Source organism: Arachis ipaensis, chromosome B1, assembly GCF_059453495.1.
Source record: "Arachis ipaensis isolate K30076 ecotype BB chromosome B1, ASM5945349v1, whole genome shotgun sequence".
Taxonomy (NCBI): Eukaryota; Viridiplantae; Streptophyta; class Magnoliopsida; order Fabales; family Fabaceae; genus Arachis; species Arachis ipaensis.
In genome coordinates, this window is record NC_142436.1 from 131,679,398 (window position 1) to 131,695,076 (window position 15,679).

The 15,679-nt window shown below is 39.4% G+C and overlaps 1 non-coding gene across 1 annotated transcript; it reads right to left on the reverse strand.

The window, feature by feature from the left end:
• Positions 1-245: 245 nt before the first annotated feature.
• Positions 246-353, reverse strand: LOC148578399 (small nucleolar RNA R71). The gene has a single exon (XR_015904055.1). It is a non-coding gene; the product is annotated as a small nucleolar RNA R71 (small nucleolar RNA).
• Between the last annotated feature and the right edge of the window lie 15,326 nt (positions 354-15,679).

Here is a 15,679-nt window from a genome sequence, read left to right on the forward strand (position 1 = left end):
TGCCCAAGTTTCATGGCTTACCTGCTCAAGAGCCTATCAAGCACTTGAGAGATTTTCAAGCAGCCTGTTCTACTGTCAGGCGTGATGGTGCAGATGAAACTTCAATTTTGCTGAAAGCTTTCCCGTTTTCTCTTGAGGAAAAGGCAAGAGAGTGGTACTACACTCAACCCGCAACAACTGTATCCAACTGGGATACACTTAGAAGAGAATTCTTGGAAAAATTCTTTCCAGCTGAAGTTACTGATAAGCTGAGGAAAGATATTTCCATGATTGTTCAGGACGAATCTGAGACTCTCTATGAATACTGGGAGCGCTTCAATAATCTTCTGGAAGCATGCCCCCACCATATGATTGACAAGATAGTGTTGCTCGGTTACGTCACACAGGGCATGAGGCCCCAAGATAAGACCACATTGGAAAGTGCTAGCAATGGGTCTATGAAAAAGTACAAGACCACTGATGAGGTATGGCAACTGATCAACGACTTAGCTGAATCCACTCGGAATCACAGGCAGAAACAAGGCCGTTCAAAAGCCGTTGCAGAAGTATCCTCTAGCAGAGAGACTGCTGCTCTAACTCAGAGTATCTGTGAAATGACCAACTTGCTGAAGCAGATGCAATTGAATCAACAAGTTCAGCAAGCTCAACCTTCTCCACCATAGCAAAGCCAACAGTTAGTCCCACAGAGAGTTTACGGAATCTGTGCTGATTATAGCCATTATACTGATGAATGTTCGCAGCTCCAGCAGGAAGACAACACCGTGGCAGCCACTCATAACTTCTATGACTGCCCCAACCAAGGGTACAATCAAGGTGGCAATTATAGCCATGGATGGCAAGACAATTCTAACCAGAATTGGAGGGACAATAACAACAGAGGAGGTAGAGACAATCAGGGAAATCAGAGGTGGAATAACAACAACAACAAGCAGCAGAACCAGAACCAGCCTTACAAAGCACCTCACATGAGACAATCCCAAGGACCACAGAATAACCAACAGCAGACCTCTCAACTTACTTATCCTTCCTCATCTTCTAATGACGACTTACTACAATCTATTGATCGGAGGCAACAGACCATGGAAAATAACCTTTATGCTACACTAAATGTTCTAAACTCTACCCTGCAAGCTCTTGTCTCACAGATTGGATCAATGAATAACTCCAATAACCAGCCCTTGAGCTCCAGTGGAATCCCCTCTCAACCATTACCCAATCCAAAGGGTGGCATTAATGCCATCACCCTAAGGTCCGGAACCACACTGCAGGAGAGGAATCAGGAGGAGCCAAGCCCACCAGAACACGCCTCAGCTGAAGAGGTAGTGGAAATAGAAGATGTTGAAGAGGAAGAAGACATGCAGGACATAGATGAAAAAGAAGAAGTTCAACCACAGGAGGAAGTACCAAAGGGCGCAGACACTGCAGAAGACACCACTCCCATTCCATTTCCACAACTTGTAAGAAAGCCCAGGAAGCAGCTGGAACCTGATCCCAAAATGGTAGAGATATTCAAAAAGGTTGAGGTAACTATTCCTCTTTTTGATGTTATTCAACAGGTACCTAAATATGCAAAGTTTCTAAAAGATTTATGTATACATAAAGACAAAATTAATGAATTAGAAATTATTCCTTTAGGTAGTTCCATATCCGCTTTAATGGGAGGTTTACCTAAAAAGTGTAGTGACCCAGGTCCATGTATGGTTAATTGTACTATTGGTGGTGTAGTATTTTCTGACTGCATGTGTGATTTAGGAGCATGTGTGAGTATAATGCCTTTGTCTATATATGATATTTTGAGGCTCCCTCTCTTAAAAAGGTCGGCAGCTCGTTTTGTGTTAGCAGATAAAAGCATTATTACAGTGGCTGGAGTTGCTGAAGATGTATTAGTGGGCATTAAGAGGCACACATTTTCCATTGATTTTTATATCCTGGAGATGCCCCAAAATGACTCAGAGAAGTCATCATCAATCCTACTCGAAAGACCATTCCTGAAGACCTCGAAGTTCAAATTAGATGCTTTTTCAAGAACATACTCTTTTGAAATAGATGGCCGAGTAGTAGTCTTCAATCTGAATGGAGTTATGAAGCATCCTCCAGAGGATCATTCTATCCTCCAGTGTGACATTATAGATGAAACCGTGGCTGAAGTTCACCAGGAGGAATTTGAAGAGAAGTACATAGGACAAGGTCCAAGTGTGGGGATATTCTCTGAGGACAATGACAGTACTTTACCATTGTCACCAGCTCCAGACAACCCAGAGCCTGACCATGATCAGAAGTTGGAATTAAAACCCCTTCCTCCACACCTCAAATATGCTTACCTTGAAGCCGAGCAGAAGTTTCCAATTATCATTGCAAGGGAACTCACTTCTCAACAGGAAGAGCAGTTACTTAGTGTGCTGAGGAGGCACAAGAAGGCAATTGGTTGGAGTTTGGCAGACATAGTAGGCATCAACCCTCAAGTCTGTGAGCATAGAATATTTTTAGAAGGGGGAGCAAGACCTGTCCGTCAACCCCAGAGAAGACTAAATCCCACTATCTTAGAGGTTGTCAAAAAGGAAGTGACCAGACTACTGGAGGCAGATATCATCTATTACATCTCAGACAGTGAATGGGTAAGCCCAGTACAAGTGGTGCCCAAGAAGTCTGGAGTCACTACAGTGAAGAATGAGCACGGAGAGCTCATGGCAACCAGAGTTCAGAACGCCTGGAGGGTCTGCATTGACTACAGACGCCTCAACCAGGCCACTCGTAAGGATCACTATCCTCTTCCATTCATTGATCAAATGATGGATCGCCTGTCAGGTAAATCACATTATTATTTTTTAGATGGTTACACACGTTATTTCCAGATTCATATAGCTCCTGAGGATCAGGAAAAGACCACTTTTACATGTCCTTTTGGGACTTATGCTTACAGGAGAATGCCCTTTGGCTTGTGCAATGCACCAGCTACCTTTCAAAGGTGCATGATGAGTCTTTTCTCTGATCTCATTGAGGACTGTATGGAAGTTTTTATGGATGATTTTAGTGTGTACGGCGATTTCTTTAGCCTTTGCTTAGATGGATTATCTAGAGTATTAGATAGATGTGTCAATACAAACCTTGTATTAAATTTTGAAAAATGTCACTTTATGGTAAAACAAGGTATTGTACTAGGACATGTTGTGTCTAATACTGGCATTTCTGTAGATCCAGCAAAGGTGGATGTTATTTCTAGTTTACCTTACCCCTCTTCTATGAGGGAAGTCCGTTCGTTCCTTGGCCATGCAGATTTTTACAGGAGATTCATTAAGGACTTCAGTAAGGTAGCACTTCCCTTATCCAGGCTACTGCAGAAAGATATTGAGTTCGAATTCAGTGAAAATTACAAACAAGCATTTGATAAGCTGAAGACCGCCCTGACTCAAGCTCCAATTGTGAGAGGACCAGACTGGAGCCAGCCATTTGAAATAATGTGCGATGCCTCCAATCATGCAGTAGGAGCAGCACTGGCTTAGCGTGAAGGTAAGGACCCCTTTGTTATTGCTTTTGTGTCTAAAACTTTAGATGCCGCTCAGTCCAATTACACTACTAATGAGAAAGAGCTGCTTGCTATTGTTTTTGCTCTGGATAAATTCAGAGCCTATTTACTTGGTACGAAGGTAGTAGTGTACTCAGATCACGCAACTCTAAAGTATCTATTAGCTAAAAAGGGGTCCAAACCAAGGCTTATACGTTGGATACTGCTATTACAAGAATTTGATTTAGAAATTAAGGATAGGAGTGGTAACCAGAATTTAGTGGCAAACCACTTGAGTCGCCTTGAGCACATTACAGATGACCCTACCTCTATAGCTGATAATTTCCCATTTGATAACCTGCAAGCAGTATCTGAGGTAGTCCCTTGGTATGCATCTGTAGCTAATTATCTTGTTAGCCGCACCTTTCCTCCAAACTTTTCTAAGCATCAAAGAGACAAGATGAAAAGCGAGTCTAAATATTATATATGGGATGACCCATATTTATGGAGATGTGGCGCTGACCAGGTAATTAGACGGTGTGTACCTCAATCAGAATTCCAGTCCATCTTAGAGGCATGTCACTCATCTGAGAGTGGAGGACATTTGGGCCCTCAAAGAACAGCTAGAAAAATCTTAGACTGTGGATTCTGGTGGCCTACACTTTTTAGAGACGCTGCTGAATTTTGTAGATCTTGTTTTTCATGCCAAAAATTTGCTAATATATCCAAGAGGGATGAGATGCCTCAACAAATTATGCTTTTCTGTGAAATCTTTGACGTTTGGGGCATTGACTTCATGGGTCCATTTCCAAATTCTAATGGTTATTTTTACATATTGTTAGCTGTGGATTACATTTTCAAATGGGTGAAAGCAATTCCTACCTGCACTGATGATGCTAACACTGTTGTTTCCTTTATGAGAAACCACATTATTTGTCGCTTTGGATCACCACGAGTAATCGTGAGCGATCAAGGCACCCATTTTTGTAACAGGAGACTAACAGGATTGATGAAGAAGCATGGGATAATTCATAAGGTTGCAACAGCCTACCACCCTCAGACTAATGGGCAAGCCGAGGTGTCAAACAGAGAGATAAAGCATATCTTGCAGAAGATAGTCAAACCTCATAGAAGAGACTGGAGCACCAGGCTACAAGATGCACTCTTGGCATACAGAACATCATACAAAACACCCATTGGGATGAGTCCTTTCCGCTTAGTTTATGGTAAAGCTTGTCATCTCCCTGTTGAAGTAGAGCACAAAGCCTTTTGGGCAGTAAAAGAGTGCAACATGGGAATTGAGAAAGCCAGAGCTGAAAGGAAATTGCAACTGCAAGAACTGGAAAACCTTCGCCTAGAAGCTTATGAGAACTCAAGACTATACAAGGAGAAGATGAAGGCTGTACATGATCAGCACATCAAGAGAAAAGAGTTCCAACCTGGAGACTTAGTCCTCCTTTATAAGTCTCGACTAAGGCTCATGCCAGGCAAGTTGAGATCAAGATGGGAAGGTCCATACAGAGTAGAGAAGGCCGAACCATACGGAGTTTACCACCTAAGCCATCCTTCAAGCTCTGAACTTATCAAGGTTAATAGACATCGTTTAAAGCTGTACCATGGCAAGAAGCTGAAAAAAAAAAGGAGCTCGAGATCTTCCTCTTGGAAGATCCCCACATAGCCGATGCCTGAGCTAGTGGAGCGTCCAACTTACGGACGTTAAAGCAAAGTGCTAGGTGGGAGACAACCCACCATGGTATGATCGTTCTTTTCTTTCTTCTCAGTTTTCCTATTCAATAACTCTTCTCTTTATTAGTACATTTCGTGCATCTGCATTTACATACTTTTATTTAAAAAAAAAATTTCACACGACGCGACCGCCTCATTGACGCGTCCGCGTCGCAGAAGATGGGAGGAAATAATAAAACAAACAAAGAGTCCCGCAAGAGCGTGGCTGGAGGCGTGCCAGTGGCACAAAACGCCCCACGCGACCGCGTCGCCGACGCGTCCGCGTCACTAGGGAACATTGGCCTCCCACGCGACCGTGTCACTCACGCGGTCGCATGCCCTGAAATTCGGCGTGAAAAGGGTGCACGACCAAAAGTTGTGCTAGAGTGGTGCTGGATTGGTGCTGAACGCACAATCTTTTCCACGCGGCCGCGTGACCGACGCGACCGCGTCATGTCCTTCTCATGGCCACTCACGCGATCGCGTCACCCCAGATTTGGTAAAAATAAACTTTCAAACAGAGAGTTGTGCGAGTGCGAGGCTACCGTCGCGCCAGTAGCATGAAACGGGTCACGCGACCGCGTGACCGACGCGACCACGTCAATTATCATAATCGCAATTTGCGCGACCGCGTGCCCCACGCGGCCGCGTCGCTTGCGCTGCACAGCTTCCCTGATTTGCCAATTATCTTATCTTTCTTTTACCCAAATCCTATTTTCTCTTTTCCCTCCTTATTTCTTCCTTCTTCTTTCTTCCTTCTTTCTCACTTTCTACTTTCTCTCTCTCTCTCTCTCTCTCTCTCTCTCTCTCTCTCTCTCTCTCTCTCACCTCCATTAACAAGGTTTTCTTTTCTTCTTCTCCCCTTACTTTTCTATTATTATTCTTCTTTTATATTTTACTTTCTTTTATTTTCTTTTTACTTTCATTATCCATATTTTCTTTTTCTTTCTTTTTCCTTTTTACTTGGTGTTGGAATTTTATTTGAGTCATTATTTCTCACTATATGCTTGTGGATTGTTGTAAAATTGTTTGGAAATTATATATTGTTTTTTTTAAAAGTGTTGCTTGCATGTTTAATTTAATACTTTCTATACCCTCTTTACCATGCATGCTATGTATTTGTAAAAAAGCCCATATGGCATTATGCATTTTCCTACGTTATTCTATTCTACTACTCTAAATGCTTGCTTTTCACAAAACCCTTTTTATATTTTATTACTTAAATATAATTGTTATTATAAACAAATTGTTAGTTTGAAAGACTTGGTAACCTAACTTGGACATTGAATGCTTGATCTATACTCCTCATGCCTTTGCCTGCATACCAATAAACCTCTTGCATTTAATTGTCCTCATATGCACTTGCTATATTTCCATTGATGACCTTTTCACATGTAGTCATGACCATGTGTTAATGACATCCTCTTTACCGTGCATTGATTATTACTCCTACAACCCTCTTCCTTGCTCTTTCTCTTTGAACTTAATTTCCTTCCTCTTCCCTTTTTCAGGATGGCCACCAAGAAAGGAAAGGAGAAGGCTACTCCTAAACAACCAGCAAGAAGAGGAACAAAAAGAGCATTAGTGGCAGAACCCTCTTCAACTGCGGTTAAACCCTCAACAAAAAGAACTAAGAGGATTATAAAGGTTGATGATAAAGAAAAAGCCTTCCCAGCAAAGGACACTGCGCGATTTTCCAATCGCTACTGTGAGCAGATGTTCCCCATCCTGGCAGAAAGGAGCTACAACAACGAATACCTTCTTCTCCTCCCAAACCATATTGCTACCTTTGTTGAGCCGCAAATTGCACAAAGACAATGGGGTTTCCTACAGAGACAGCCGAGGCAGGTCAATCTTTCTTGGGTAGTCGAGTTCTACTCCAACTTCCACCTGCCAACCCTGCAGTCTGTTTTTGTTCGTCAGAAGCAAGTCCCCATTACAGAAGAGGCCATTCAAAGAGCTCTAGGTCTTCCCCCTATTCCAGAAGGTTTGGACGCCTTTCAAGAAGCCGCACTCAAGCGCCAGATGTACCAATTTGACTGGGACGCCGTTCTCAGAGTTATCGCACTACCTGGCAGCCGCTGGATCTACGGATACCATCGTACCTGCCCTAAGGGAATATCGGCTTCAGCACTTACCTTGGAGGCTCGCGTATGGGCACAGATCATGTCCCATTACGTCCTCCTGAGCACTCACGAGTCCTCCTTCACTGCGGACATGGCCGTTCTACTATGGTGCATCCTTACAGACCAACCTCTGAACCTACCAAGACACATCCGGAATGTCATGGGACACGTACAAATTGTGGGCAACTCACCTTTTCCCGCCTTGGTCTCAGATCTTGTCTCAGCAGCCGGAGTCTCCTACAGAGCTGGGGACACCAAAGCCATGCTTCCACGGGATGATCAGTATGCCCCTAACGGGAAATACATCAGACCTCCACCAGCCGCCACAAGCCATCAGACTGAACCGGTTGAAGATATTCCTTCTTCAACACCACAAGTACCTACAACAGACCAACTGCTCCATCAGATACACGAAAGGTTGGATCTGCAGGAACACAAAGCTAAGATGAGAGAGTGCCGTAACAAGCGCCGATTCACATACCTCAAGGAGCTGATTATGGGAAAATTCAAGGACTCAGACACCCCAGATTCTACTTTCTTTACCAACACAGGAAGCCATGATGGCCCAGACTGTGGAGATACTGCTACCAGCCCACCTTTGTTTCTGATAGATGGCACCGAGGACGGTGCAAAGCCTTAAGTGTGGGGAGGTCGGTTAGTACCTGACTTCCGGAGGTAATTTCTCTTCCTTAAACACCAATAAATTAGGATATTTAGTTAGTTTTTCTTTTATAGAATAGGATAAATTGCATAGTAATAGATTAGTTGCATGCATGTTCTACTTGATTGAAAAGATAATAAGTTTCTTCTAAGACTCTATTTTTGGAACAAAAATTTCACTAATTTTAATTAAAACTTTTATGTTAAATTTGCTTGAAGTTGTATTTGGAACATGATTTTTGAGCTAAAGAACACACAACCTATGAGATTTGAGCCTTTATGCATGGTTACATTATTTAACCATAATTATTTTATTCTTGTGTGTTTACTTCTCTATGATTGTAATCTATATTTTGTTCCATCCTATATATATGAGGCCATTAATTGTTTAGCTCACTTATCCAAATTAAGCCTACCCTTTCAATTACCTTTGTTAGCCACTTTGAGCCTTTAAATCCCATTTGTTCTATATTTTACCACATTACTAGCCTTAAGCAGAAAAATAATTATATATCCCAAACTGAATCTTTGGTTAGCTTAAGATAGAATTGTGCGTGCTAATTAAGTATGGAAAATTGTGGGAACAAAAGATAATAAGGGAATGTGTCATGATAATATAATGGAAATTTGGAGACCTACTCATGTGAAACTATAAAAATTAAAAATCTATGTGCATTGATAAGCTATGTTTATTTTTATGCTTATGAAAAAAATATTCAATAAATAAATAAGGGGATAAAATTACCCCAATGTAAAGTTAAGAATTCAAAGATCAATGCATGTATGATAAAATTAAGATAAAAAGTTGATACATGAGTATGGAATGTGAAAGGGAAATTTTGGGTAGCTAGGTATGAATTCTAAAGTTATATAGAATATATATATAGGTTATGTTAAAGCTTGGGTTAATTAAAGATTCAGTTTATAAGCTTACTTAGCCATATATGTATCCTTACCATTACTTTAGCCCCATTACAACCTTGAAAAGACCTCATGATGTTTGCATTAGTATATTAAATGTTGTTGATTGGTTAGGAGAAGAACAAAAATTAGAGAGCACGATTAGAGAAGGATAGAGTGATTGCCCTATACACTAGAGAGATTAGAGCGTACATACATCATCAGTGAGGGTTCAATGCTTAAAATTCTATGTTCCCTGCTTTCATGAGCTACCTTCTTGCATTTTTATCTGTTCTTACTGCATGAGAATTGAATTAGTGGAATTTGATTTGTAATTGTTTTGAAGAGCTTATTTACTATTGATTAAGTGGACAAGAATCATATAGTTGCATTCACATATATAGGTTGCATTGCATTGCATGAGTTTTACATGTTCCTACTCATCTGTTTTATCTCCTTCAACTAAGTATGAGGACATGCTAATATTTAAGTGTGGGGAGGTTGATAAACTACTATTTTATGGTTTATAATGTGTTTAATTGTGTGGTTTTATCATGATCTTTACCCACTTATTCATATAATTAGCATGCATTTATAATTCCTTCCTAAAATTATTACATGATTGAAAACTACTTCCTAGAGACTTTTAATTATGTATTTTAATTCTCCTTTATTTCATTCGATGCCGTGATCTATGTGTTAAGTGTTTCAGGCTTTATAGGGCATGAATGAGTTGGAGATTGGAAAAGAAGCTTGCAAAAATGGAAGGAACACAAGAAGTTGAGGAGATGACCAGCGAGAAGTGACGCGGCCGCATGGCTCACGCGACCGCACGAAAGAGAGGAAATCGCAGTGACGCGGCCGCATGGCTCACGCAACCGCGCGGATTGGAATAGCACAAGTGACGCGGAAGCGTGGACGATGCGCCCACGTGGCAAGCAAAACGACGAATGACGCGTCCGCATGAATGACGCGATCGCGTGACGTGCGCGATCTGCATAATCTGCAGAATTCGCTGGGGGTGATTTTGGGCCCTACTTTGACCCAGTTCTCGGCTCGGAAAAGCATACTAGAGCCAGAGAACATGCAGAAATCAACAACAACATTAGTTCTACATAGTTTTTAGTTTTTAGATCTAGTTTTACTTCTCCTCTAGGTTTTCTCTCTCTACACATTCATAGTTCTTAGGATTTTAATTTCTATTGTTCTTTGCATTGGGATATTGAGAAGAGTTATTACCTCATCAAGACTTCGTCATTCTAGTTCGTTTTCTTTACTTGGCTTTACTCTTCCATGTCCTTTAATTTACTCAATTTTATTATTGGATTATTTTAGAATTTATTAATACAAGAATTACTTTTATTTTTAATTGATTCCTTTGAGTTTTATTTATCATGTCTTCCTTTAATTCCCTTTCTTATGTTATGAGTTCTACATTCACAATGAGCGAGTAGTTCCTTAACTTGATGGGGAGTTGATTGAAAGGAACCCTTGAGTTGGGGTGCTTAAAAGAAAAATTGTAATTGGGTTTATTGTTGGAATGCTCTCTAATCACTGACACTAATCCTTTTCAATTGAGCGGATTGAGACTTGTGAATAGAAACAGCATTCCAACTTGTTTGACCTTCCCTTACCTAGTAAAGGATAACTAAACAGAACAACCTTCAATTATCAATTAATCTTGAGAGTACTGCAACAAGAATAGGGCTTCCAACTAATCTACTCCCAGTCAAGGCTTCTATTTAAATTACTTAATTTCTCCAATTTAATTTCCTGTTTATTCAACTCAAACTCTTTTTGAAAACATCTGATTAATAAAATAGCACACCTTTCTACAACTCGTTGGGAGACGACCTGGGATTCATACTCCCAGTATTTTAATTTTAATTTTTGTGACATCCTTCTAAATTGATAAGTGGATTTCTGGTTGGTTAAGAACTATACTTGCAACGCACATCTTATAACAATTCTTGACTCGCCAATTTCCGCCACGTCACTTAGTCCTTCAATCCTCGTGGGATCGACCCTCACTCACCTGAGGTATTACTTGGTACGACCCGGTGTACTTGCCGGTTAGTCTGTGGTTATAAATTACTGCACCAATAACCTCCTCCGGTTTCGTATGGGTACAATCCAACTCCTAATGCATACCAACCTAATGGATGTGGTGACCCTCATTGTGGTTGTCAACCACAATCACCATATGCATGTGACTCTCTTTCTCAACATAGCTTTTAACAACCCTACTCACTAGCTTCATACCACCATTCACCTCCATATGATCCTAACCCATATCCACCATACTAACCACCATATGAACCATACCTAGAATCACCACATTTCCAACACCAATACTCCCAAGAACCACCAATTCCATATATACCACCTCAAGACTCTCACCAATATGAACCACCTTCCAAATACCATACATTTCTCTCAAACAATGAACCCTCTCTTCCACCACCACCTTCATTGGACAAATCTCTCCAACTCCTAATGCAAAAACAACAACAACTTCGAACTCGTTGCCAAAAGTAAGGGAAAGTCGTGGCTAGCTTAACCAAAGTGATGAGCCAGTTGGCATTATTGTGCTCAAATATCCAAGACACCCTTATTGTTAAATATGGAGGATTAATTGAGGAGTACAATGAGTAGGAGAATTTGGAGTTTCAAGGAGAAGAGAATGAGTTGAAGCAAGAGTTGCAACAAGAGAAGGAAGTAGAGATAATTGAAATGGAAGAAGTAGTTGAAGATTTAGGAGATGTTGAATGCAAAGAGGAATCTAAAATTATAGAACCCTCTTCCATGGAGTTTGAAAGTGATGTTGAGGAGGCTAGTGCACAACCTCCAAAGCATAATGTGATTAAAGAATTGGAAGAAGTGGGACAAGCAATAAGTCCCCATATTTATGATGATTCCGCATCAACATATGATCCTTTTGAGCTTGATGAATCATTTCCCATTGAATTTGAAGTGGATGTTGAGGTAGATTTCACTCAACCTCCAAGATATGATTTGAGTGATGGGGAAGAGCTACAGTATATTAGTGAAGAAGCATTTGAACTTGAGGAAGCTTGGCAAGAGGTAGAGCTTGAAGAATCTTGTCAAGTGGTGGAAGCCCTTCAAAGAGGGTGGGTGGGAGTAGAAATTGTCCTATCAAGACCGTTAGAAACTTCTCTACCTAGGCCGTCATCTAATCCTTCATTTGAGTGGGTAAAACTTATTACTCTTAGCTTTATTATCCCACTTGAATTTGATTTGCTTGAAAGGAATGGCCAACTTAGGGCGCTTTGTGGAATGAAGCGTAAGAGAATGATGTTTAATGGTAGGCGTTGTAAATCTAGGCTCATTATGGTTGAGGCTTCAAGGTTTAGATGCGAAGGTTGGACTAGTGCTCAATTGGATGGGTCTAGGAGGATAGTTTGGTGCCTACATGAGAATTCCAAGGCAAAATCACCCAATTGGAATTATGATGATCAACTTGAAGACGGGTGTGAAAACAAAGTGTGGGACCCCGGATTACAAAAAGAGGATAAATTTTGGGAGCTCATGGTTTGTGAAGAAATCCGTCAAAACTTGGAGTTATTAATTTTGAATAATGGAGCTTATTGGAAGTCCAAGCATTGGTGAAAGTTCCAAGATGAATTCAAGCACAAGCCACCTTGATGAGAGCTCCCCATAACTCCAACATAAGGACAATAAATAAAAGTACTAGGTATGAGACACCCCACCATGGTAAAATCTTTTCATTTTCGTCTTTTTTAAATATTAGTACAATTAGTTTAATTTCATGTTTATTTTGGATTGTTGAGTTTATTTGGTAGTCTAGTATGTTAAATAAGGTTTTATAGTGCTTTGGTAGTTGTTTGGATGTTTGGAATGCTTGGTTTGGTGCAAGAAATTGGAAAATTTTGAAAAATAGAGCACCCAGCCACGCGTACGCGTCACCCACGTGTACGCGTGACTCCCAAGTTTCCAACATCTCATGCATACGCCTCGCCCACGCGTACGCGTGACCCCCAATTTTTTTCAGGCGCAGTACAAAAATCAGAGAGTTGTGCACGTAGTGTGCTGAAATTGTGTGTCTAGCACAATTTTGACCTACGCGTACGCGTCACCCACGTGTACGCGTCGTCTTCTTTTCTCTCCCATCACACGTGCGCGTCGATGATGCGTGCGCATCGTGCTCCATTCCTGCCATGCACGCGTACACATGACCTGACGCGTACGCGTGACGCCCTGCCCTGTTTCACTCACCTTCTTTTCTTCTCTTCTCTCTATTTCTTTTCTTCTTCCCTCTTCTTTTCTTTTCTTTCCCTCCTTCAACCATTATCCAACACTACCAATTACCCTCTATCACCATCTCTTTTAGTTAGTTAATTAGTTAGTTACTTAGTTAGTTTAATTTCTGTTTAATTTTCTATTTTTCATGATAAGTGTTGGATTATTAATCTTGTTTGCTGTTTATTGCTACTGATTACTAGTAGGATGTTATTTTAACATCATTATTGTTAATATTCATTGTTGGGTTTCTTTTATTGAGGTTGCCTTTTATTGCTTGGTTTTGAATTGATCATGCTTAACATTCGTGTATACCAAGTACTTATAACCTTCAAGAATGTTTTTAGGTTTCTAAATTGCATGTTTTGGCCAGCATGTGATTTGATTTCATTATCTATGATGAGGCAATTGTGTATTATCAATGCATTTTTTGTTAGGTGATGCGTGTTTATGATTGACCTTTATTTACATTATCTATTTCATGCATTGAAATTTTGGAATTATGAAATTGGATCGTAAGCTTACCTAATTGCATATTTTTTAGCTTTCCAAGTTTTGTGGACCATGTTTGCTATATGATTGATTTTCACTTCTATCTTATTTTTCCTAAGTTCCATAGCACCCATGTGTTCCACCTCTATGTCACTTAGGTGTTGCAAACAAATTTCAATATATGTCATTGTTTGATGTGTGAGCTCTATATTTCATTTGGTTCACTAAATTTACTTGCACATCAATCAATGTCCATTCCTTATCCATTTCACAATTGCTCTTTATTGCTTGAATGCTTTTATGCTTCTTTATTGCTTGTTTGGTTGTCTTAACCTACAAGTTTTCTTTGAAGTATTTCAAGCACACTAGAATGAGTGAAGTGTATGCTTTCTTTTGTGTACTTGTAACATAACTTTTAATATCAGTGTGTGTGTTCTAAATTAAACTGCATGTAACGTAGGACTCACACACTATTCTTCATTAATGTCACACTAATTCACTCACTTCATTCTAGTGATCATGACCTCATTCCAACAGTTTATGCTTCCTTGCTTTTCATTTTACAGTGTTATTTTCTATTTTTCATGGGTGAGTCATCATAAACAAAAATGGAAGTGAAAAAAAGAACATGCAGCAACCGGTTGACCCACCAGCTGAAGGTGGCAACCCGGACAGTCGCCGTACCCCCTTGCTCATCTTTACATGCACCGAAGACGGTGCAAACTTTTAAGTGTGGGGAGGTCGTCCGACCAATCGGCCATTTTTGGGTGACAAATTTCTAATCCCAACACTTTTGCATTTCATTTTTTTAGGTCTTTTAGGATTCTTAGTTGCATTTTCTTGTTTTGCATATATATATATATATATATATATATATATATATATATATATATATATATATATATATATATATATATATATATATATATAATAAGCTTAGTCAAGATAATGAAAATTTCCAAGAAATTCATCTATAGGGCACCCCAATTGATTTGAGTAAAAAAAAATTTTTTTAGAACTTGCTTGAATTATATATTGTGGAACATATTTTTTTGAGCTAAGAACACATAAGCATGTGAGTTTTTAGCCTAATTGTGTGGTTACATCATATAACCACTATTTTTCATTCTTGTGTGTATTATTCTCTTTCTATGATTGTAATCTTTGATTTGTTTGATTCTTTATGTCCATTATTTTGTGTATGAATGCACTTATATGATTGAGGTCATTGTTTCAAATAGCTCACTTACCCAAATAGCCTACCCTTTTATCTTCCATTATTAGTCAACTTTGAGCCTATGCTAAACCCATTTTTTCTTAATTTTAGCACATTACTAGCCTTAAAGCGAAAAATAATAAATGTCTTTAATTTGGATCTTTGATTAGCTTAGGCTAGTGAGAGTGTTTATCATTCAATTATGGGAGAGTTGGGAACATTAAGTGAGATAAAAGAGTGTTTTGAGTTTTCATTGAGAATATTAGGAATTGGGTACATACTCATGCATTAAATATTTAAAACATATACATTGGTACCTTTGTATATAATTCATCAAAAAGAAAAAGAGAAAAACAAAAGAAAAAAATGTAGAAAAATAAAAAGAAAAAAAATAGAAAAAGAAAAGAAAAAGGAACCAATAAAAAAGGGACAAAATGCTCCAAAGTAAAGTAATAATAATCAATGCATATAGGTTGTGATAAAAAAGAGAATGCATGAGTGTATGAAAAAGTAAAGAATGGGTAGTTAGGTTAGCTTTGAAATTATATAGGTTGTCATAGGTTAGGTGGGAAGTTTAAGTTAATCAAAGATTCAAATTCTAGTCCACTTGATCAAATACAATCCTACTTTGACCCTAGCCCCATTACAACCCATGGATAAGTTCTCATGATATTTGTATGCATGCATTGAATAATTGTTGATTCTTATATGAAAAACAAATCTTGGAAAGCATGATTAGGGGAGAATTGATTGAATCAATCCTATACACTTGAGCGA